At 37.6% G+C, this 22,460-nt stretch overlaps 1 protein-coding gene and 1 long non-coding RNA gene across 2 annotated transcripts in view; one reads left to right on the top strand and one right to left on the bottom strand.

Moving 5' to 3' along the window:
- The window catches only part of Zfhx4 (zinc finger homeobox 4), a 197,316-nt gene extending 194,053 nt beyond the window's left edge, over nt 1-3,263 (bottom strand). The window contains exon 1 of the mRNA XM_031376298.1: nt 3,161-3,263. The gene's annotated coding sequence lies outside the window, so the exon portion shown is untranslated. The remainder of the gene's footprint in view (nt 1-3,160) is intronic.
- LOC116094915 overlaps nt 302-22,460 on the top strand; it is a 25,396-nt gene continuing 3,237 nt past the window's right edge. The window contains exons 1-3 of the long non-coding RNA XR_004120353.1: nt 302-818; nt 18,005-18,147; nt 21,811-21,948. This is a non-coding gene — a long non-coding RNA (uncharacterized LOC116094915). The remainder of the gene's footprint in view (nt 819-18,004; nt 18,148-21,810; nt 21,949-22,460) is intronic.

The raw sequence follows: 22,460 nt of genomic DNA, 5'->3' as shown, positions 1-22,460 counted from the left end.
CCATGGTGGACAAGGAAAGTGATCATGGCATCCACAAGTTCTATATTTCTTTTGCTGCTTTACGCACCCTGAAATGTTATCAATGATATTAATGTCATTAATGTCAAAAACAGCCAATGTCAACAAAATTATTTAAACATCTTTGTGGCTAGCTATCCCAACACTATTACCCCTCCTCTCTTTCTGGAAAACTATAGCTGTGCTGTGTGTGTGTGTGTGTGTGTGTGTGTGTGTGTGTGTGTGTGTTGGGTAAAGAGGGCGGTTATTGAATTCTAAGTAAGAAAACAAAAGCAGAACAGATTGCGTGTCTTTGCCCACTTTTGCAATCCCTTCTGTGCGGGGACTGTTGCCCTCCAAAAGCCTGTGTGCTTGTGTGTATTTTGTTTTTAATCATCTCTCCCTGTTCTTCTTTTACCTCTTTTCTAAGAAGAGAGGCTGGGGGTGAGGTCGGGGGCTAATGGGCTCAGGGGAAGGGGCAGAGAGCACGAGCACAGAGTCAAGAGTTTCCTCCAGGGCTTGGCCTCAGAGCACACTGCCAGCGCTGGAAGAGCTGCTGGCAGGATCCTCCGCTGGTCTGAGCGGAATGGGTCGCCAGCAGGGGCGCGGCGACCAGGGTGAACCCAAATCCAGCCTGCGGGCTGCTTCGAGGCGCGGGAGGAACACAGCATCTCGCCTGGGCCAAGAAGCCGCGGCTCCCCACGATTTCATTCTAGGCGGATCGCCTGAGAATCCCCAGCTGGTCCCCTCAGGTCTCTGCAGAGCCCTGCCCCTGCACCTTGGACCCTGACTCCAAATCCACTCTCTAGCAGTGTCTCAAGGTACTTCAACTCTGCCAACCTGCCGCCACCCTTAAGGAGCGCTGCCTACTTTATTTTTCAAAGTGAAAGGAGAGCAAGGCTCTCCTCACGCAGAGAGAACTTTTGCTGGAGTTATCCTAGCGGAGGTCAATTCTCTCCTACCACTAGCACTTTGCCAGACTCCTTAACTATTAGCGAAGCCCAAGGCTACACCAAGTGGTTAGGTGTTGAGTGTTTGGAGACTAGGGACAATTAACATTGAGGCAAAAGGTAACTTCTGCTTCTAGACGTTTTTCCTTGGAGCAGTTTATTTCACAAATCCACGCTGAGGACACTCTGGGCTTTCCAAACCGGATAATGAGTCGCCAGCTGTCCATTCTTCCATTCGTCTGCCCTCCCCTGACCAAGTCCCTAATAATGCTCCACCTCCCTCTCCCCCGGCATCCTCCAGTTCAAGAACAACTCCAGCCCAAGGGTAAGGTTCCCAGTCTTTTGACCGGGTTTCCGGGCTCTATAGATAAGCTCTGTTTGAAACAAGGTATTACAAGATTTCAGCATTAGGATCCCTTTAGAGCAAAGCGGACACTTTCAGATCCTTACCGGCCCGCCCCCTTCCTCTTTTTTGTTGGATCTTCTCCACCCAGGGGCTATTTAACAAAGGCAGTCTGTTAACTAACATTTTTATTTAACTCAGCAGCTCTTTCCAACCTACTTAAAACTTGATACCAAAGACTGCTCTCTCTCTTTCCCTCTCTCTCCCTCTCTCTCTTTCTCTCTCCTGTGTGTGTGTGTGTGTGTGTGTGTGTGTGTGAAGGAATATGAGTATTTGCATAGGTCAGGAGGAAACGGGACATTGAAAATTAACGGAAAACTGCAGGACTTGCTTGGGAACGTGTCACAAGCACGTATTTACAGTGAGATAATTCAAAAGGTGTGTGTATCTGTCCAAACCTTATTATGAACCAAGTGTGTTTCCTGGAGAAGTAACAAAGGGATGTGTGTTTCTGCCTGTATGTGTTACAATATGACTTAACTTGGAGAGGCAACATACCGTCTTTGATGTGAGAGGTAAAGGCAGTGACATTCAAATTGGAGAGAGCATGTTAAGCCTCTCTGTATGTGTGTAGGATTTGTGGTCAGGAATCCCTTTCTGATTTCCTCTAGTCTGGTTCTTATCTCCTTTATAGTATTAATTATTTACTTACATATTTACTTACTTATTTATCTTAAAATAACACTCTTGCTCCGAGGTCTCTGTTCCCCTAAACCCTTATACATGTTTCTCTTCCTGGAGAAACTTTAGGCTTTTATTTCAGAGGCAATCTACTTTAAACCTTTTCTCTGGAGGCTCTGACCTTTGGGGTGGGAAAGCTCATTATGTAAACTCAGACACAGCTAAAGTTAAGAATGGGAATGGAAGGAGGAGCTACACAGGGTGAAGGGAGAAGAATTAAAGGAGAGAAGAAAAAAAGGGGGGTGGGGTGGGGAAGAAATCAGAGCCCTCTGGCCTCCTGGAGGTCAGAGCTCAGATAGTACAGTGACTTCTTTACCCCCTGGGCAACAAGCCCAGTGTTTATAAACAAAATCAGACTGGGAGTCTTCCCAAACAATAGCAGTTGACTAAACTTCACAAGCACTTCAACATCTCTTATTGCAATTAAGGAGGACCCCTTATCACCACTACCACCCACAAACCACACAAGCCCAAGACCACAAGCCCATTCTCTTCTAACCTATGAAACTATTAGTCTGAGGGAAAGCTCAGAGGGGTAATCCAGATGTGGAAGGATGGAGAAGAAAACAAACAAACAAACAAACAAAAAAACAGGAAAGAAATAACTGATCATAGAATAGAAGAGAAAGTTGTAATCTTTTTAAAGCTTAAAAGTACCTATATCTAGTCAATAAACTTCTATAGAAATGATATTCTGAGCTGGCCACCAAATAAAAGCATTTTAAAACAGGATACCACATCCCTGGAAACATTCACTTTAAGACAATAGTACAGATATACTGGTTAAGGAAAAGCCAGCACCATTGTAGGGAATGGCCTCAAATGTGAGGCACAAAAGCCCCGTTGAATTCTATCACAAACAAACAGCCTATCTGATCTAAGTTCCAAATATATAATTAAATCCACATTTAATTACAAAGACAATCAGCAGAAACTAAATTAATCAAGTATTTTTAAACAAAATGTCATCAGGGTACACAAATGATAGCTTCACATTAGATTATAAGCAAAACTGCATTTTAGGAAAAAACAGCAAGGTGGGAAAGGCACGGTGCATTACATTATTTTCAAACTTTTGCTTTAAAATAATTTTCAGTGAGCATCTAAGAGAAAAGGTTAAATGAAATACCTCAGAGCAAAAGATCATTCCCTTCTCCTCTTCGTCTATGAGTCCCCCGCTAAAGCATATGGTAAATGGTTTCAAAATGCCCAGATTTGGCACATTGTCATTGCAAGGAGAGGAGCGCAGTGATGCTGTTAGAGAAAATGGGAAATAAATTCAGGATTGGGTGCTGCCTCCTTCAATGCAGATTTATCTAAGTTTAATTTAATATTCCACAATCACTGAATGATCGCGTATAATTCACCAAGATTTTAAAGGGCTTTATTTAAATACCTCTGGCAAAAAAGAGAATGAAATTTAAACCATTGCTTATTTTTTGTGTGTATCTTTTTATTTGGTGAACTTCAAGTGGGAACTTCTTACAATAAAAGGGAAAACGATGAAGCTTTATTTTTTAAAGAGAGACTGTTAAAGGAAAACATTAGCTTTATTAAAATCATTCTGAACGTAAAATCAAAAAGCACAAAATGGTTGTTTGTAAAACACTAAACCTTTAATCGATTTTATTGGCATTCCGATCGATTAGATAAACGGAAATCTATAGCAAACATCAAAGCATTTAGAACATTTTCTCTATCTCATTTATAAACAAAACTTTTCTTTTCAGTAGAAAAAAATGATTATCAAACGACTAACAGGAAATTCTTCAGATATCAAATTACGATAATAAAATTATTTCCACATGGAAGGGGGTAATGACAATGATGATAGTAATTACAATAATGAATAATTCAACAACCCTTTGACTTGTGTGGAAGAACCTCGGGCAGAACCGGCGTTTGAAGGGGGGGGGGGCTACTTTAAAATAAATACTTTCCTTATTTTTAAAGGTTGATTTCAGAGACAACTTTAGGGGTCTTGCTTAATGGTGCCTGCCAGACGAGAATTATTTTCCCGTAGATGCAGAGCACTCGGTTTCTTTAACAGCATTTTCCTTCCAAATCGAGTTACTTCTGATTAGCAAAATTAATATGCAAATAAGAGTGAGCCCTACTAGGTTTACAAAGTTGAGGCTGGAGTTGTCGTCTATGCATTTTAAAATGTGAATCCCGGATTATATAGGAAAACAAAGACGAAAGTCCCCAAACCTAGGATGAAGGGAAAAATGATTTATTTGGAAATGTCAGATCTGCTGTCCCTAAGAGCTTAGGACATTCTAGCTGCGGGCAGGGCAAGTGTTGCTGTAACGGGCATTGTGTTTGTTAAAGAAGATCAATGGAAGTGGCCTTAAAGTAGTTAGTGAGGCTTATGTTTAAGGATTTGCGACTATGGAGACCCTCGCCTTCCCGGGAAGTCCCCGAGTCGCTGGGAGTGGGACGTCTGGCTAGGACACCTGGCTCGAGCTCTTCTGGCCCTTCCCTGGAGCTCTGAGCGCCCCCCCACCCCCCACTGTCACCTTCATCTTCTGCCCATGAGCGTACGGACCATGGCTTTTGCCTTTTCAGTTCCTCCAGTTGACCTAGGATGGATGCCTTTTCATCCTCTCCCTCAGCTTCTTGCACCTTCGCCACAGTTCCTACTCACGGCAAGTGGCTTCCTCTCTCAGTTTGTTCGGAGCCCTAAACTAAACTTCTGTTTGCATTCTACTGGAATCTCACTCGTGCTAGCTAATCTCTGAGTCCCTTCGGAGAATCCGGACGAGTCTCCACTGTTCCTCCCCTCCCCCCACTTCTCTCCTGCCATTTATTTGGCAACTGGGGTCTTCTTACCCTCGCACTTCAAACCTCTCTCCTCCAGACATTCCAGAGAGTTCTCATCACACCAGAATGTGCTCCCCTCCTTTTCCTCCTCCTCCCCTTCTGTTGGGGAGTGGGGAGGATTTCAAGTTGAACTCCCAGGGGTTTTACTCTATTCTTTTAGCAGCTTTACTTTCCCTTTTCTTCTTTGCGTAACCTTCACCTAACTCCTAATTTATAACAGAAGCGAGCGCTTTGCTCTGCAGCCCGCAGTTTACAGTTTCCGTCTGGGGATTGTGCACCGAGCGCTCCTGGCTTCCCGGTCTCTGCCCCTGACTCCACAGTGATCGGCGACTTGTGCCCCTTGCACCCGATGGCCAACTAACTGCACTTTCTGTTCTTGAAATGAGTTCCTGTCTGAGACTTAAAGTTCTCTGAAAAGCATTTCTTTATTTGTCAACTCACCGCACTAAAGGGATGGGAATGAAGGCTTGGATGCAGAGGGACAGGCTACAGAACCTTTTAAAACACCTCTTCCCCAACTCTGAATCCCTCCACCCAATCCGGGTGACTGTTCTGTGTGAATAACGAATTCTGGAATATTTTCCTTCTTGGCACGTGCAGTGTGTTTCTGAGTTATTCCCACACTCCTTTGTGTCATTTGGCTTGCGAAGGTCACTGTTTTACCAGGCCACCCTTTTCTATTCTTTCCCTCACTGTGAGCCCTGAGAGCGAGAGAGGGAGAGCAGGCTAAAAAACCTCCTTCCTTTTCTTCCCCGAGCTGATGCAGCTGCCTCAGAAAATCGCTGTGGCCGCTGCCTCTTCCCGCTTTAATCCCAGACCTCCAGTCATTGGGCAGCTCCTTGGAGGCAAGAAGTCAACACCATGGCAACCCGACAAGCCTATCAAATCACCAGCTGACATGACAGCAGCAACAGCGGCAGGCAAGAATGTGCAGAAAAGCAGAGTGGCCACTGCACTCATGGACATGGGGCTCGCAGCGGCCTCCAAGTCAGTCTACATGTGTGCAGAGATCTGTTTATTGCCCTACCATAGGACTTAGCAGTTTTGGAAGAGGGAAAGGAGAAATAGAGATGCATGTAGCTCAGAGGAGTTCCAGTTCTGTAAAATTATAAACCAAAGCTGTTTGCTTTTGGTTCCAGTAGCCCACGAATTAAATCCCAGTAGCTTCAGAGATGTTTAGGACTTGCCCCAAAGCCTAAGGTTTCTTTGCCAGGTCTGTTATTTGCTTAAGCAACACTAATGAAGCATTTTGTTCTGGAGGTCCAAAAGGATAACAATGTTATGATAAGAAATTACTATTATCTGCCAGTGTTATGTGAGAAGTGACTCAACACTAAGACTTAAGAATGCCCTAAACTTCAGTTTAAACTGTCTTTTTCTTTTCATATGTTATGTGTTGGTCTGTAGTATGAGTTCTAGATCTCGTTTCCATAAAGAGAAAAAGCAGAGGAGACAAAACAAACAAACCAAAAAACCAAACCACTTCCCCTACTCCTACCTGGTCTTTGTATCCCCCCACCCCACTTAAGAACCTGTTAATTAACCAAACAGAAAGAAAACATTTTACTAGCATTGAAGAGCATTGTCTAAGATGAGGCAGTTTGGAACTATATTGTTCACTGACCATCTGTAAACTAAGACAGGCTTTTTTTTTTTTTTTGAGAAATAAACATAACCTTTCTTTTTAATTTAAACTACCGCGCCCCCCCGAAACCTTTGGCAATGACTTGTATAAGTATCTATAAGGTTGTCGTTGGATACCTGTCCCCCCCAAGGATCTCTAACTTTGTCAATGTTTTCAAAGTTTTCCTGTTGAAGTTGGATAGAATAGAGAATCCATTTAATAATAATGTTCATGTGTCTTATTGACGAAACTTTGTATGGATTCTAAAAGTTTTCACTAAGTTCACTTAAGTGGAATGTAAACAGTATGCACGTAAACAATACATTAAACAAGCAACTTTTAAAACATTTTATCTAACTTTTTAATAAAGGCTATCGGTGTGTGAGAATTTAAGTTTTATTTGGCATACATAAAATACTGGAGAACTGGAAAGGCTCAGAAAGACAGCAGTTGCCAGATGAAGGACAGAGGGGCCAAGTCCTGAGCTTTAGAAAATTCAATGAGATCTTGAGTTGGTTTCTCTCACTTTGCTCTATATTTTGTTCTTGATGAATACCAGTATTAAAGTATTACAGTTAAAGATTATAGTTTATTAAAGATCAAAACAGGCATACAAACTCTTGGAAAACAACTCAGGATATGCTAAAAGACAACTTTTACGAATAACAGGGTCTTCTCTGAATTGGAATGCCAAGAATATTCAGAGAGTATTGTCTTGCTTTGCACCACTGTGTGATGTTGATCAGTGAATATCTGCCAAAAACACAGAACTGAAATTTGGTTACAATTTAAATGGATACTGCTGTCTTCAAATCTATATGGATAAATCACCTTATATTTGAGTACTTATAGTGTGAAATACATGAAGAGACAGCATATCATATTTTTAAAGAACTATATATTTGTTTATTTTGTTTTCCTGTAAAACAAAACCTGTAAACAGAAAAAGTTTTAAAATAAGTCTACATATTTTTAATAAGTAGAATGTTCTAAAATATTTGAATGTATTTTGGATTCTGTGCAAGTATGAGTAAGTACACACAGAATATATACAAAATGTTAAGATTTCATTGTTTTGTTTAATGCTATATCGAAGTTACTGGAGCACTTTAAATACCTTGGATCTATATTTGCATATATGCACACATAGTATTCAAGTGAAGGGTATGTATTACATTGAAACTAAAATGTTCATTTATGTGTACATCATTTGTAATTGCTAGAAAATTAAAAGAGGTAAAATTAATCACTTAATACCTTTAAGCTTAAATGCCTAGTAATTTAATAGTCCCTTTGGATTTTTAAAGTATTGACATTAAATGCTTTTTTTGTTACAAATTTTTCATTTATGAGTGATGGAAATTTAAAGAACCTTGAATATATTAAGCATTTATTTGTAGACAGACAATTTTACTGGCTCCTTTAAAATATTACTCTTATAGATCATACAAAACATGGATGTTTAGGAGTCCATCTGAATGCTATACATATATATATATATGTATATCTGATATATATGTATACATATATATCTGAATGCTATATAGTTAGCGCTATGCAGATCTTTACACTCAGCTGTCTCCTCTTCCCTTAGTATTTGCAGTACATACACTATGGTAATGAATAACACAAGGAATTAAATGCAGTTTAAATGCTACACTAAAAAAATAATGCAAGAACACATCAGTCATTTTCAGCTGGATGGATACTATCTCCATAGAGTCCATTCTTGACCTTACCTAAGTAAGTACTTTAACTTAACGTATGAGACACACCTAGAGGGGTAATACATTGCACTTAATAGGAAGACAGTTAATAACCTTTATTCATCCTCATGCACTATCAATCATGGCTGTCACCAGTCTGCTGAATCAAAGCAAAAGTGTTCTTCACAGATGACTGATTAGAAACGCAAAATCACAAGATCCATCTTCATGGTCACTTTTATTATGGTCGTTTTTAAACTGACAGCAACCTTCTCAGTTTCAGCACGCTGGGCATCACAAATAGTGTCACTCAGCGCAGCTAAGCATGAGAAGAAGTTGGTTGGATTATACTTAAAAATAATTAGACTCTCAACCCTTTGTGGCCTAGAAAGAAGGTAGTCTTCTCCTAGCCTCTTTCCCCCTCCCTCCTGTAACTGCTTTAAATAGATGGAGTCATAGTTTATGATTACAAAATAGTCAGTGTTTTCTTGTAAATTGGGAGTTAGCGGTTAGGAAACAAATAGATGTACTTGAGAGGTGCAGAGAACTTTTTGTCTAGAGCTTCTTCTTCTTCTTCTTCTTCTTCTTCTTCTTCTTCTTCTTCTTCTTCTTCTTCTTCTTCTTCTCCTCTCTCTCTCTCTCTCTCTCTCTCTCTCTCTCTCTCTCTCTCTCTCTCTCTTTTTGAGACAGGATTTCTCTGTGTAGCAGTGGATGTCCTGGAACTCACTCTGTAGACCAGGCTGGCCTCGAACTCAGAAATCCGCCTGCCTCTGCTTCCAAGTGCTGGGATTAAAGGTGTGCAACACCACTGCCCTGCTAGAACTTCTTAACTTCATGGCAGTACCACTTTTGTCCTCAAAGTTTATATATGCTTCTTTGTACAACTAAATATGTGTGAATGCATATGTGTGTGTGTGTGCATGTTTATCACACATGTATATATGCACATGTGTGCATATATGTGTGTATACGTGTTATGGACTGCATGTAATTAGTGCATTCTGCAATCCAGGCTGTCAGACAATGAAAATGATAGTCTAAAGGGCTTCTTTCTGTGGAAGGCAGTTAATGTCATCTCTTGAACATTATAGGACTGATATTATTAGCAAGTCCCTTACTATCCAAATCCAAGGTCACCAAGGTGACCAAGATACAAAGTACTAGGTAGGTGGGTAACTAACTTCTTGACATGAAATCTGGCATCATTTTATTCCTTCCTTAAAAATAAGACACATTTGAACCAAGACACCAAGTAGATACACAGAAAAAAGAGGTTTCCTGGTTGTATCTGGTTCAAATGATGAGAAACTTGGTTTTTCCTTAGATCCTTCATTATTATGATACAGACACAACAGTTTCAGGCTTATTTCATGATATTTTATAAGTCTTTGAGAACATTTTATAATATAATAAGATATCATAATGTATGTGTTTTTAAGAATTTTTATAGGAAATACTAAAATTTTAATTTTCCTGCACATGTTGTAGATAGGTTACTTATAATTCATAAAAGTTAAATGATTTAAATTTTAGTTTAATAATTTTGATCAAAAGACCCTATAAAAATATCTGTATCATGGATATTCTTTCAAGTATTTATTTTCTTTTGGTGGTCATAGACACTTCTATACAGATTCAAAGGAAGAGCAAGAGAAAGAGAACCAGAGATGTATGAAGATTATCAACTTTTATACAACTTCATATTCATTTCAAAGAAGCTAATTTCTGACTGTTTATACCTTTCTGAAAGGATGCTGATACATTGTTTCATTTCTCTATCTGCACACACATACGCACACACACACACACACACACATACACACATACACAGACAGTACAAGCAGTTAGTTTTATTGTTTATTCTACATTTGAGAGTATATGCGTATATGGTTATAGGTAGATAAAGTTATTCTTTGTACAAGTGGGCTAATATTTACTATTATTTAATATTGCACTCAGCTTATGCTCATTTTTGTTAGGTAGAAGTAGAATAACTAAAATATTTAAAATAAACTTCAACTAGTAGTCTTGTTATTTATTTTGAAATAAATATATGTCTTTGAATTCTAATAGATATATTTGTTAGTTCATATCAAAATATTCCTACTATATAAAATAATAACAACACATGCATGAGTCAATAAGTACAATTAATTCAAATGTTTACATATTTTAAAAGCTATGTAATAACATAGAAACCATAGAATAATCACATTAGTGTGTTTATTTGCTCATTTTCAATTAAGTAATAAAAACAGAAAGTCTCCTAATAAAATGCTGTGTGCTTGTGTGTGAGCATGTGTGTGCATGTTTATGCTTGGGTACACAAAGTTATTTTTTCTAAAAAAGATAACATCTCATAGAATTCAGTGTATTATTACTTCATTTGAAGTTAATGAAGTTAATTTTGGTGTAAAGTCTTCTTTTTGACTAATTATGCCTATCAACATTTTGCCAAAGAGAGACACTGGAAAGTTTTAGACTCGTGATGAAATTCTTAATGTAGTCAAGTGATTATCTTTGTGCATCACCTATATTTCTATGGTCAGTGTAGACTGCAATCATCACACCTTAACATACATCACAAACGTGAATACTCATAAGGTTTGTAACCATGGGAAGCTTCCAATCCTACCCATCTGTAAATGGATCTTAATAAACTGAGAAATAAAAAATACTTTCTCATATACAAAACACAATGAATCAATGAAAAACTGTCATTTGAAATTTTACTAAAAAGTATAATTTTTAAAAAGAATTATGTTTTGACACAATTTGAAGTCACCACTCTCTTAACTTCAAATATTGTTGCTATTATAAGGATTCTTTTGGAAAAAAATATTTATTCTTATTTACCTGAAGTGTTTGGATTCTTTGTTCCCGTTAGTTTCTGAATTTCATGTCAATTCATTGTCATGCTAACATTTTCTTCAGAGTTTTCCATGTGTATGTGCACATGTAAATAAGTGATTTTTATCTAATAAGAATATCACAAATGGAAAGTCCTTTCAGCTCATGGGACTTCTTTATATCAGTGCATCTTAATCAGAGAATATTTTAAACTGTGAAAGCTTAGGTTTTCAGCATCTCAGTGTGAGATGGAATTTGTATTTTGCACTGTATACAATGTATGAGTGTATAGATACACACACAAAATACCGTTGACTCCTTCCAAAGGGCTGCAGCACATATATATTCCAATTCTGATTGCCATGCCTGCACTGGTGCTGCCTGAATATGCAGCTAAAGCATTTCTGATTTTCCCTTGGTACCTGAATTGTTTTTGTTGTTGTTGTTGTTGTTGAATCTTTGTGATAAAAAGGCTGTTATGTGAATGTCAGCCCACAGTAAATGTGTGAGAACATGGACAATCAGGATAGACTGGCCATCTTTTTAAATGTCTTTTCTACCTAAGATTCAGAGTTTCAGCTACCAACTAGTGATATTTAGAGAAGGAAGAAAAGAAAGCAAAGGTCACACAAAAATCACCTTTAACCTTTTATAGTTAGAAATAGAAAAATCTCGAAATTCTTACAATTTGTCATGTAATTTAATATTAATTGCTTTCTTAAATTAATTTTTAAAATGTGATTATTTCATATAAGTTCTTATTTAAACATTAAATTTTATCTATGCAGCCCTAAAAGCCTTCAAAACTAAGATTCTTATATTTTCTGATATTCCTATCCCCAAAGCTTTCTGTTAATTCAGCCAGTAGAGTTCTAAGGTGCATTATATTAAGAATGGATGATTTTAATCATGTTTTCTCTCTCTCTCTCTCTCTCTCTCTCTCTCTCTCTCTCTCTCTCTCTCTCTCTCTGCCTGTTTCAGTTTGCAAAGAAATTTGCCAGCAGATTTAACGGGACACACCTGCATGATTATTTTGATGTTTAGTGCTGTTTTCAAGTAAAAAAAAAAAATAGGTTAATACTATAGAGATAAAGAGCCCTAATTTCATAGCTTAGCTTTCAAATGTAAACCTTCATTTAAGTATTACACAGCCCCTAAAGAATTTTAATGTATTTGTAGTTTATTTTGCAATATTTGCACAAACACTCAGAGTAGTATTATATTGCCTAGTTATTTCATTATATTAAATTTCACATTTAGATTTTCGTTTGAATTTTCCTGCTTTCAACATTTGGATATCTTCTTATTAGCTATCTTAACTAGTAGTTTAAGGTGGGGGCTATTGTGAAATGTAAACACTGCTTCTCGATTTTACAGCATTGCTGCCAGAGAGAGAGAGGGGCTTGGGTTACTTTACCCTCAAATTTTCCCTGTTATGATTATAAGAAAAGATCGGATGCTGTGGCAATATTTTTCATATGTGATCTCTCTTTAGAATTATTTTCAAAGACAACTGTTCTTAGCCCTTATTTTCATCTCCAAAAAGCATTACATTTTGCTTCATTGTAAAATATTTTTTTTTTCATAGCGTATCTTAGTTTAATTCACTTTTAGCAAAAGAAACACCCAGGCTCAATCTAGGGACCTCCTTCCAACATAATTTGACTGAACCTTTTCTTTGTAAAGGTTTTCTGGTTTTCATTTTCACTTCATATTCTCAAATAAAAGATCCTTTGTTGTCTACCATTTGATTGGACTTAATGAAAAACACTCCATTTTAACTTAACAGTATTTCCTTTTGAATTTATTATATTTAAGAACACTGTCAAGAATCAAACATTTAATCTCAGGTTTTTATATTTCAAAATATATTACTATCACATGGCTTCGTGAGGTGATGTAAAAGTACACTGAAAAGATTTCAAACAGAAAAGCAAAAGCGAAAAAAGCTTGCCTTCGTTTTAATATGAAACTAAACACTATGGCTAATGTGCAGATTGGGTTCGGCAGCTGACTGTACGGAGTAACATGTGACAGGGGGCCAACGGCAGAGTCGTGCAGTATTGACTAAATGAGCTTCACTGATTTGTATTGAGGCTAATATCTTCTTTAAACAATTCCGTGTAAATTATGCGTATAAAGTCATTGGAAGCTATTTCTCAGGACAGCCTTGCCAGCTAGCTACCTGCTGGAGTGAGGAAGATAATCAATAGGAAGAAATAGAGCTGAGCATGAGCCTGGAAAGCTGCGGAGCAGTTAATGCTGATAAAAGTAGATGATGTCAATATTTGGGAATAGCACAACTCTGGGATAATAGACAAAAGAGAAGTGCATGTGTTGTAGGGCATCCAAACAGGGATGAGATTGAAGTGTAAGTAGCAGATGATGCTGCAGGCTGCAAAAGGCATCCCTTATTTTTACAGTCATTGTTAAATCTCCACTGAAATGCAAACATAGAACAGGATGCTGTATGGAAAAGGCACCTAACTTTATCGGCAGTTTAAAAAGCCCTTTCTGTCCCGGTGGTCAGTGGATGTCTGCTCTTTTATGTCTCTCATTAAGAATGTCCAAAGTAGCTTCCAGATAGGTAAAATAGCATAACATATAAAAAGAAAAGGAAAATATGTTATCAGGACATACCAGAAATATGGTATCATCCTGAGGGTGACACTAAACATGTAGACAAAACTGGATGCTTCTATACACATTTGTGGTTATAGTAGGCACTCTATTTTAAAAAGACAGTAAGCTAAAAGTGAGGTGTTGGTATATTTTTTACTGATTTAATACTAAAATTCAGTTTTCCCCTTGCTGTCAGGTGATGAAATTTTGTTTTTCAGTGGCTAATATTTCTGTTGATATATTATGACATCGCCTGTCCACATGAACAGATAAGGGGAAGGAGCCTGGATGACTCTGGCACAACCTGTATTGTGATCTTATCGAAGTTTAAGCATGCTAGCATGTCTACATATAAGAAGTAAGACTGTGCTTGCTTTAAATGCCATTATCTTTGTAAAACATTAGTTCCAACAAGTTAGATGGGCCACAACAATGTTCCAAAAATGTTCGAGGAAGTCGATTTCAAAACATGTGCTTTAGACTGTCTTCTCTATGGAGCTGTTTGACATCATAAGTTCACTTCTTTTCTTATGATTTTTTAAAAATTTTTATTTTTTTATTAGATATTTTCTTTATTTACATTACAAATTGCATTCCCTTTTCTCATTTCCCCTCTGAATCCCCCTATCCCATCCCTCCTTCCCCTGTTCACTAACCCACCTATTCCCTCTTCCCTGTCCTGTCATTCCCTACACTGGGGCATCCAGCGTTCACAAGACCAAGGGCCTCTCCTCTCATTGATGTCCCATAAGACCATCTTCTGTGAACATAAGTTCACTTCTTATTAAAACCATTTGCAAAATGTAAATTGCTCTACAGAAAGTAGGAATAAATTCATGCACAAAAGATTATTAAAGATAACCATTTCTCTCAAATCAACCAATTCTGTGTCTGATACCTGCTCTTATTGTCACAGATGTTTCAAGAGTCTGGTGCTAGCTGCATGGGCTACATCAAGCATACAACTCATTGGGCACATAGATGTGCTCGAGTTGCCAAATGTGATCAGAAAGGCAAAGGTATTTGCCTGGTACCCGATCTTTTAAACATATTTTTTTACCCATATACATATGGCATCAAGTGTTCATTTTGTGCTTTGATGTTTGGAGGAGCTTGTTATTTAGAAAAGACTATTTTCAGCTTTAGCAAACCACATATTAGGATTATTATCCCAATATACTACATAATAATTACCATAATTTAAGGTTGTAAATATATCATCTTTGCAAGATTTCCTTCAATAAAAATATTCATTTAAAATTTCTATTCTGTGGCCAGGCATCCCATCTTTTCATCTTAAATACAGAGAAGTAAAATATTCTTATTTATTATTGAATTCTAAAGAAGGCTTCATTTCAAATGAAGTATGAATTTTGATTTAGAGACACAGAAAAACATCTTTTAAGATCTATACTTCAGCTAATTTGTTAATCTTGTGCCACTTTCAGCATTTGTCACACATAGAGACCAGGAAATTGGCTCCGTCTCATTCTAGCTCTGTATTGAATTAAAAGCCTCTACTGCAAAGAGGAGCATGATGTGGGGAAAGAATAAATTTAGCTCTTTCTTTAGTAATGCACATATATTTCCATACATTTCACATCCTAAGGGAGCCTATGAATGCGTTCAATAAATATACAACTGTAAAGTATAATCCCAGAAAAAGGAAAGGTTTACATATTTTTGTTTTTAATGTATCATTTTAAGTCTGAACACTTAAGATTAAATCTGTTTGATAATTTAGCTTGGTTTTCATTTGGCAGATACCTTTAGTGTCGGAGATAAATCTTAAGTTATGAATGTCAATTGTTTCTTCCATTCAGATGATGTTAGCAAGTTTAGGTAGAATCAAATTATATATCAGCAATGACAAATTGAGAAAAAAAATTTCCATTTGAATCTAGATGTACATTCAGATGGGCTAGCTTAATAGGCATTATGTGCAAACTACGTATGCACATACAGGTAAAGGAACACTCATTCTTATATTCATGTGTGTAGGCCAGTTGGCAAGGTGGTTTCCAACAAAGCATTGTAATAAAGAGCCCATGTGCATGATGAATGTGTTCCTATTAAGTTTTGGTTAAAAATGATGTATGTGAAAATGAGGTGATGAAGATTTCCAGCTGACTAGGAAGACGGAATTCTTTGTATGTGTATTTCACAATACTTCCTAGGATCTGGATCTCTGAGTACATCGAGAGAAGACAGGACAATGTGCTGGATTTATGATGGACTCATGAAAACAGAGCTAGCAAAGATTATGGCACAGTTGTTTAGAAAACTGGTGAACTCGAGCTTTCTGATTTACAGTGACATATATCTAAATGAATCCTCCGTTTGCAGATTGCACTGAAGAGCCATCTTGTGTTAAATGTTTGCTAGGTACTGAAATGTACATATCTATTTTAAAGCATACCAGCTTTGCTGCTCTTATTTTTTGCAAGGATTCTGTTAAACACTTTTTTTTTTAGTTACAAATCATTTTATTGATGTAGTTAAATTTTGATAATACCTTAAAACAATCACATCATATTAAGAAATGTGCTTTATAATGTTTCAAAGCTAAATTTCCAGTTGTGAGGAGGTTTGAAAAGTCACAATAAACCCACAGAGTAAAAAGTTCAAGGTCTTTTTAAAACACTTATGTTCTTACTCGATGACAAAGCAATAATCGTTAAAAGACTGCCTGCATTGCCCAATTTAAAGTCCCTGCCCCTGCTTTTCTTGACCTTCATTGTATGAAACAAATAGCTATATTTTGTTTTAAAATTTTTTTATATAAGACAGGGGAAGATACTCCTTGACTACGAACTGAGATTGTGAGCAATCACACTTGCAAAGTCTTATCTATGGAGGTCTTATCTACATACCATAAGAAAAGACAGCAGCTAGGACCCAACATGTCAGCACTTCGCATTCTTTGCTGCTCTTTTTAGTGATCATAATTGCCTGTAGTATTGTCATTTGAATTCAGGGGACCCACACATTGTTTTTTTTTTTTTTCAACCCCATGCTTCCACTTAATCTGAGAAATAAATGTGTGGGTAAAGATGAGGGTGTTACATAACTAGTTTTGAAATGTGGTAAATTGCCAGTCAGAGATCCTTTAAGATACTCATTCCTCGGTTTGATTATCCTTGCGTTTTATAGATTAAGAGTTCAGGTGCTCAGCAGACAGCTATGTCGGCCCCTGAGGCTCTACTAGAGTCTGGCAAGTAGCACTGGACTGAGCACTGGGTCCCGAATAGAGGAGCTAGAGAAAGGACTGAATGAGCTGAAGGGGTTTGCAACCCCATAGGAGGAGCAACAATAACAACCAACCAGATGTCCAGGGACTAAACCACCAACCAAAGAGCACACACACATGGAGGCACCCATGGCTCCAGCTGCATATGCAGCAGAGGACTGCCTTGTAGGACATCAATGGGACGAGAGGCCCTTGGTCCTGTGAAGGCTCGGATGCAGCATTGTAGGGGAATGCCAGGGCAGTGAGGTGGGAGTAGGTGGGTGGTTGGAGGAGTACCTTCATAGAAGCAGGGAGATGGGGGATGGGATAGGGGGTTTCCAGAGGGAAAACTGGGAAATGGAATAACATTTGGAATGTAAATAAATAAAGTATAAAAAAAAGGAAAGAAAGAAAGAAAAGAAAAGAAAGAAAGGAAGGAAGGAAGGAAGGAAGGAAGGAAGGAAGGAAGGAAGGAAGGAAGAAAGAAAGAAAGAAAGGAAGAAAGAAAGGAAGCAAGGAAGAAAAAAGAGTTCAGGTGGTGTTGTGTTAATGGGTGTTTCTGAAATCCTCTCAAATGAATTACTGTGTGCCCCAAATATTTTAGGCATAAAATTCTCTAACAGACAGCAGCTGACAAATCTGGACAATGTGGCTAAACGTGTCAAATAGCTTTTATTCCTTCTCTTGTATATTACATCTGGACTGCAGTTTTCAACCCTCCCCTTCACCCAGTCTCTCCTCCCCCTTCCCCTTTTCCCCAGACTCCCTCCTCCATCTTCCCTTGGAAAAGAGCAGGTCTGCCAGTAACATCAACCAAACACGGCCTAACAGGTGTTTTAGACAAGGCATATATTATCACATCAAGATTGGATAAGGCAATCCAATAGGAGGAAAAGTGTCCCACAAATAGGCAAAAGACTCAGGATAGACCTTGCTCCCATTATTAGGATTCCCACAAGAACACCAAGATACTCAGCCATATCATATATGGGAAGGATCCCCTACTGGCTCCCTGATCTCAGCGAGTCCTCATGAGTCCCAGTTAGTGGATTCTTCGGCCTCTGTTCTCATGTGTTCCTGACCCCTCTGATTCCTCTGATCCTTCCTCTTCCCTTTCAGAAGGACTCCTAATGTTTGGCTGTGTGTCTCTGAATCTGCTCTCATCAGTTGCTGGATGAAGTCTCCCTGGATTCTTTGAAGATTATTTTTCTAGGATCTGGTCATACTGTTGGTCAAAGGTTTTGTTGCTGGGTTTAACTCTGGTAAGTTTTGGAAATTTCTTTTTAGTGGCTTTTTAAAAAACAAGTTTTAGTTGAAACAATTAGGAAGTATACACAACATACATTTTTGCTATTTGCCTAAACTCTTCATCATCTCTCCCTCCCTCCCTCACTCCTTTCTTTCCTCTTCCTCCTCCTCCTCCTCCTTCTTTTTCCTCCTCCCCCTCCTCCTCTTCCTTCTCTTATTCTTCTTTTTCTGTACCTCCTCCTCCTTCTTTTACTCTCTTTCTCTCATCATCATTGTAAAAATCTACTTAAAGTGTGATTTCCTCCTCAATAGGCATTTGCAAAGGGGAGCAGTTCTTTAGGTCTCTTCTGTCTTGCATAGCTGCATATCCCCTAGAAAAAGCAGGTCTTTCTCCTTCCTTATATTCTCTGAACAACTACCACTCAACCTGCCTCCCTCAATGAACTGAGGTACCATATATATCATGTAGAGTCAGGTAGTAGTGTCCGTCCATCTTTGCATGAAGACTCTCATGTATCATAATGGCCCTCAGGGTAGCTGGAATATCTTCCCGAATTTAAACTTGAAGAATAAGGAGGAGAAAATTCAAATTTCAAATGCTGCCCATGAATAAACCAGTTCAATTACTAGCAACTTGGAAGTAGAAGTCAAAAATAACAAGAAGTCAAAAATAACAAGTTCTTATGGGAAGTAAAAGGGAAAGGAGCTTCCAGGTGTTGTTAAACATAACAGTCACTTAGCAGAACGTCCTTCTCTTCAAATCCATGGGGATGAAAGTATATGCTTCCGAGGAGTGGCAAAGCAGCCCCTCACTGTTCTCCTCTAGTGAAGAAATAAGGAGAGAATATGACTGGATGAAGCCTGCTGACTTTGGCTATGGGTCTTAATAAAGACTAGATGTGTCTAGAATTAGATAGTCTAAGGTAGGGATGTCAGAACAATGGGAGTGGGAGGTATACTCCCATTATATATATATATATATATATATATATATATATATATATATATATATATATATATATATGTATATATGTATGTATGTATGTATGTATGTATGTATGTATGTATATATATATAATCCCTATGTATCCAGAATATGATAGCATAGTCTGCAGACTATAGACTCATATCACAACTGTATGAATTTATAGAAGCTGTGTATATTTCTAAAAGCTGTGTGTATTTGTAAAAGCTGCACAAACTTAATAAGAGACAAATATTCTATGTCAAAATAGCTTCTCTGAATTAGACATTCTTGTAACGCTGACAGTTAATCATGATTGTTTGAGTAATTATAGATAGATTTGATGAATGCTATTTTTAGTAAAACTCTCATTTTGAGGATTCCTCCAAGGATTAACAAAGCTCAAATATAAAAGGAAGATCTTATACAAAATAAATTTAATTTAAATACCATAATCTGTTGAGTTTGTAAACATTGCATTTATAGATTTATTTTTTGGTGTTTAAAATATCCTTATTTTTTTAATTAATTAATTAACTTTTTTACACTCCAGATTTTATTACCCCAGTCCTCCCTCTGACTGTTCCACATCCCATACCTCATCTCTACCCCCATCCCCTACCCCCCACCTGCCACCCCACCTGACCTCTAAACTCCTGGGGTCTCCAGTCTCTTGAGGGTTAGGTGCATCATCTCTGAACACAGACCCTGCAGTCTTCTGCTGTATATGTGTTGGGGACCTCATATCAGCTGGTATATACTACATTTATAGGTTCCTGACTTAAATAAAATACCTCACAAGCAGCATCTAAAATGTAGTTCAGTTTTATTTTCACAGTTGGCATTGGTCTTAGAACTTTTGTTATGTTGAGGTCACAATCAGGAAGAGATACCATGTTTATGAAACTTACATTTTTATTGGATGTTAAATGTGAAAAAATATAATGTAAGAACAATATGGAGAAAAGTAATCTCATGAAACTGCTTTGGGAGGATGAGGCCAGACCTTGATGTTAGATACTACTAGGAGTGGAATGCTGTGTTCAAGTCCATTGAAGCTCATAGAAGCGGAATAAGGGAAGATGGGATAGGTGGGTTGCAGAGGGGAAACCAGGAAAGGGGATAACATTTGACATGTAAGCAAATAAAATATCCAATTTTGATAAAGAAGAAAATCTTAGAATCAGAAAAACAACCAAAAAATTGTTGAAAATGAATGTAAAGTAAAATGTAAGCAGTCCAAAGAAACTAGATGCAGCATGCATTATGGTTTTATACAATATTTTCTTGTAAGAAAGAAAATAGCTAAGAACTACTGACAAGGAACAGTATAGAAAGAAAACAATTCCCTTTCTATAACTTAAACTATGAAATTTGGTGTAAATTTTTTTATTAGATATTTCCTATATTTACATGTTAAATGATATCTCCTCTCCCGGTTTCCCCTCTGGAAAAAAAAAAAGAAAGAAAAAGAAAGGAAAAAAAAAACCCTGTTCCCTTCCCCCTCCTCCTGCCCACCAACCCACCCTCTCCCACTTCTTGGCCTTGACATTGGTCCTGTGAAATTTGGTTTAAATTTAACAATAATAACGTGGTGCAAGAATCTCTTTATTGACATCAGAGCATATTACACAGATAAGGTAAAATTAGACAGGAAATACTAGTTCTCTATTTTCAGAAAGTATTCCATTGCTGAATGAATATGGTAAATGATTTAAACATTCTCATTGTACTTTTTTTTTCTCTTTTTCTTTTTCTTTCACTCACATCCAAATGCCTCTGAATATTGGCATTCTGTGTCCTGAGTATGTAAACTTTCCTGCCCAAATCAGTCTGAATATCTTGGCCTATTTTGGATGTGCAAAGTCCATGAAGGCATCTATCATTTGCTTGTAACTGTCAATTGCAAGGACACTTTGTGGTCACACACGAGGGCACAAGTCACTCAAAGCAAAGAAATAGGAGAAGATGGGATATGTTTGAGTCCTGTCAGTATTAGAGAGAAAGATTTCTGTGTTTTCTCTTATGAAATACAGAATTTCCCAGCAGAATTAAATATGATTTCATATTTAAAAATGAAATCATGCACATAGGAAAGATATGTGATAGATTCTGTGTGACAGATTGTACCCATTTTCAACAAATTTAAATGGGTAAATTTTAAAATATTGTCTTTAAAAAAAATTGCCCTTTAGTGTTTGACAAATATTATATTATTTATTTCCAACACTTTAAAATGGTTCTGGTTAATTTCCTTTAGTTTTAACAGAAGATAGTTTCTGTATTGGAACCCAATTTAGACTCCAACCTTTAATGCCTATGTATGTTTTTGAAGTTTTTTTATTTGAAATGTTCACTTATGTATACAAATGTATTTTCACCCTATCTATTGCTCACTTCTGCATCCCTAATTCCCTAAGACCTCTCCTCCCACATCTTACTCCTAACTTCATGTCGCCCACCCCCTCTTTAAATTAATTTGTTGATTTCAATTAGCGCTGCCTCTATTCACTACCAGCAGTTCAGGTTGTCTGCTTCTCCTTCAGGTCTTGTGTGGGAAGACACAACCGCTCTTAGTGCATGAGTCAGTGAGCCCATCATGTCTAGAGGGCTGTGCTCGGCAGCCATACTTATTGTCTTCTGCCCTTGCAGTCTCTCTCCCTCCCCTTTCACGGCACCTTAGGTGGGGTACGCTATCGATGTTCCATTTTAGGTCTAAGCACTGTACAGTCCCTAGCTCTCTGGACTTTTACTAACTGTGGATGTCCATGTTAACCCCTGTCCACTGCAAATGGAAGCTTCTCTGATGACAGGTGACAGCTGTACTAACCACTCAACTGCGAGTACAAAGGTAAGTATTCAGTTTGATACTCTACCCCATTAACGGCATAATACTTAAGTCGTTCTCTGGCGTTCAAATTGTAGCTTTTCAATGGCGTACAAAACTGTGACTATCATTATTTTATTAAAAATTTGAGACCAGGTCTTATATAGTCAAAGCTGGCCTTGAGCATTTAGGGATCAAAGGCTGGCTGTTGAGTTTCTCATTCTCTTCTTTTACTTACCAAATATTGAGATTATAGACATGAGCCACCACACTTAGTCTAAAATTGAGAATTAGTTAAATATGTAAGTTAATTGTAAAAATTAAATAATTTAAATGATTACTTAGTAATTATTTGAACCCTATTGAGCCTTGTTACTTATTCAAGACAAGACAGGCTAATAGTCCCCACAGAAATATGAAAGGAACAATAGAGTTGAGCATGCCTTGATTCTCTGCTTTTGCTATTGTTGCTATGAAAGACAACTTTTTATAAAGAACTTTTTATAAGCTGCTTTCCATGTCTCTTTCATCTTTTT

This window comes from Mastomys coucha, unplaced genomic scaffold, assembly GCF_008632895.1.
Source record: "Mastomys coucha isolate ucsf_1 unplaced genomic scaffold, UCSF_Mcou_1 pScaffold17, whole genome shotgun sequence".
In the NCBI taxonomy this organism is placed as follows: domain Eukaryota; kingdom Metazoa; phylum Chordata; class Mammalia; order Rodentia; family Muridae; genus Mastomys; species Mastomys coucha.
Note: the sequence above shows the minus strand (reverse complement) of the source record. Positions and strands in the feature narration are given on the sequence as shown.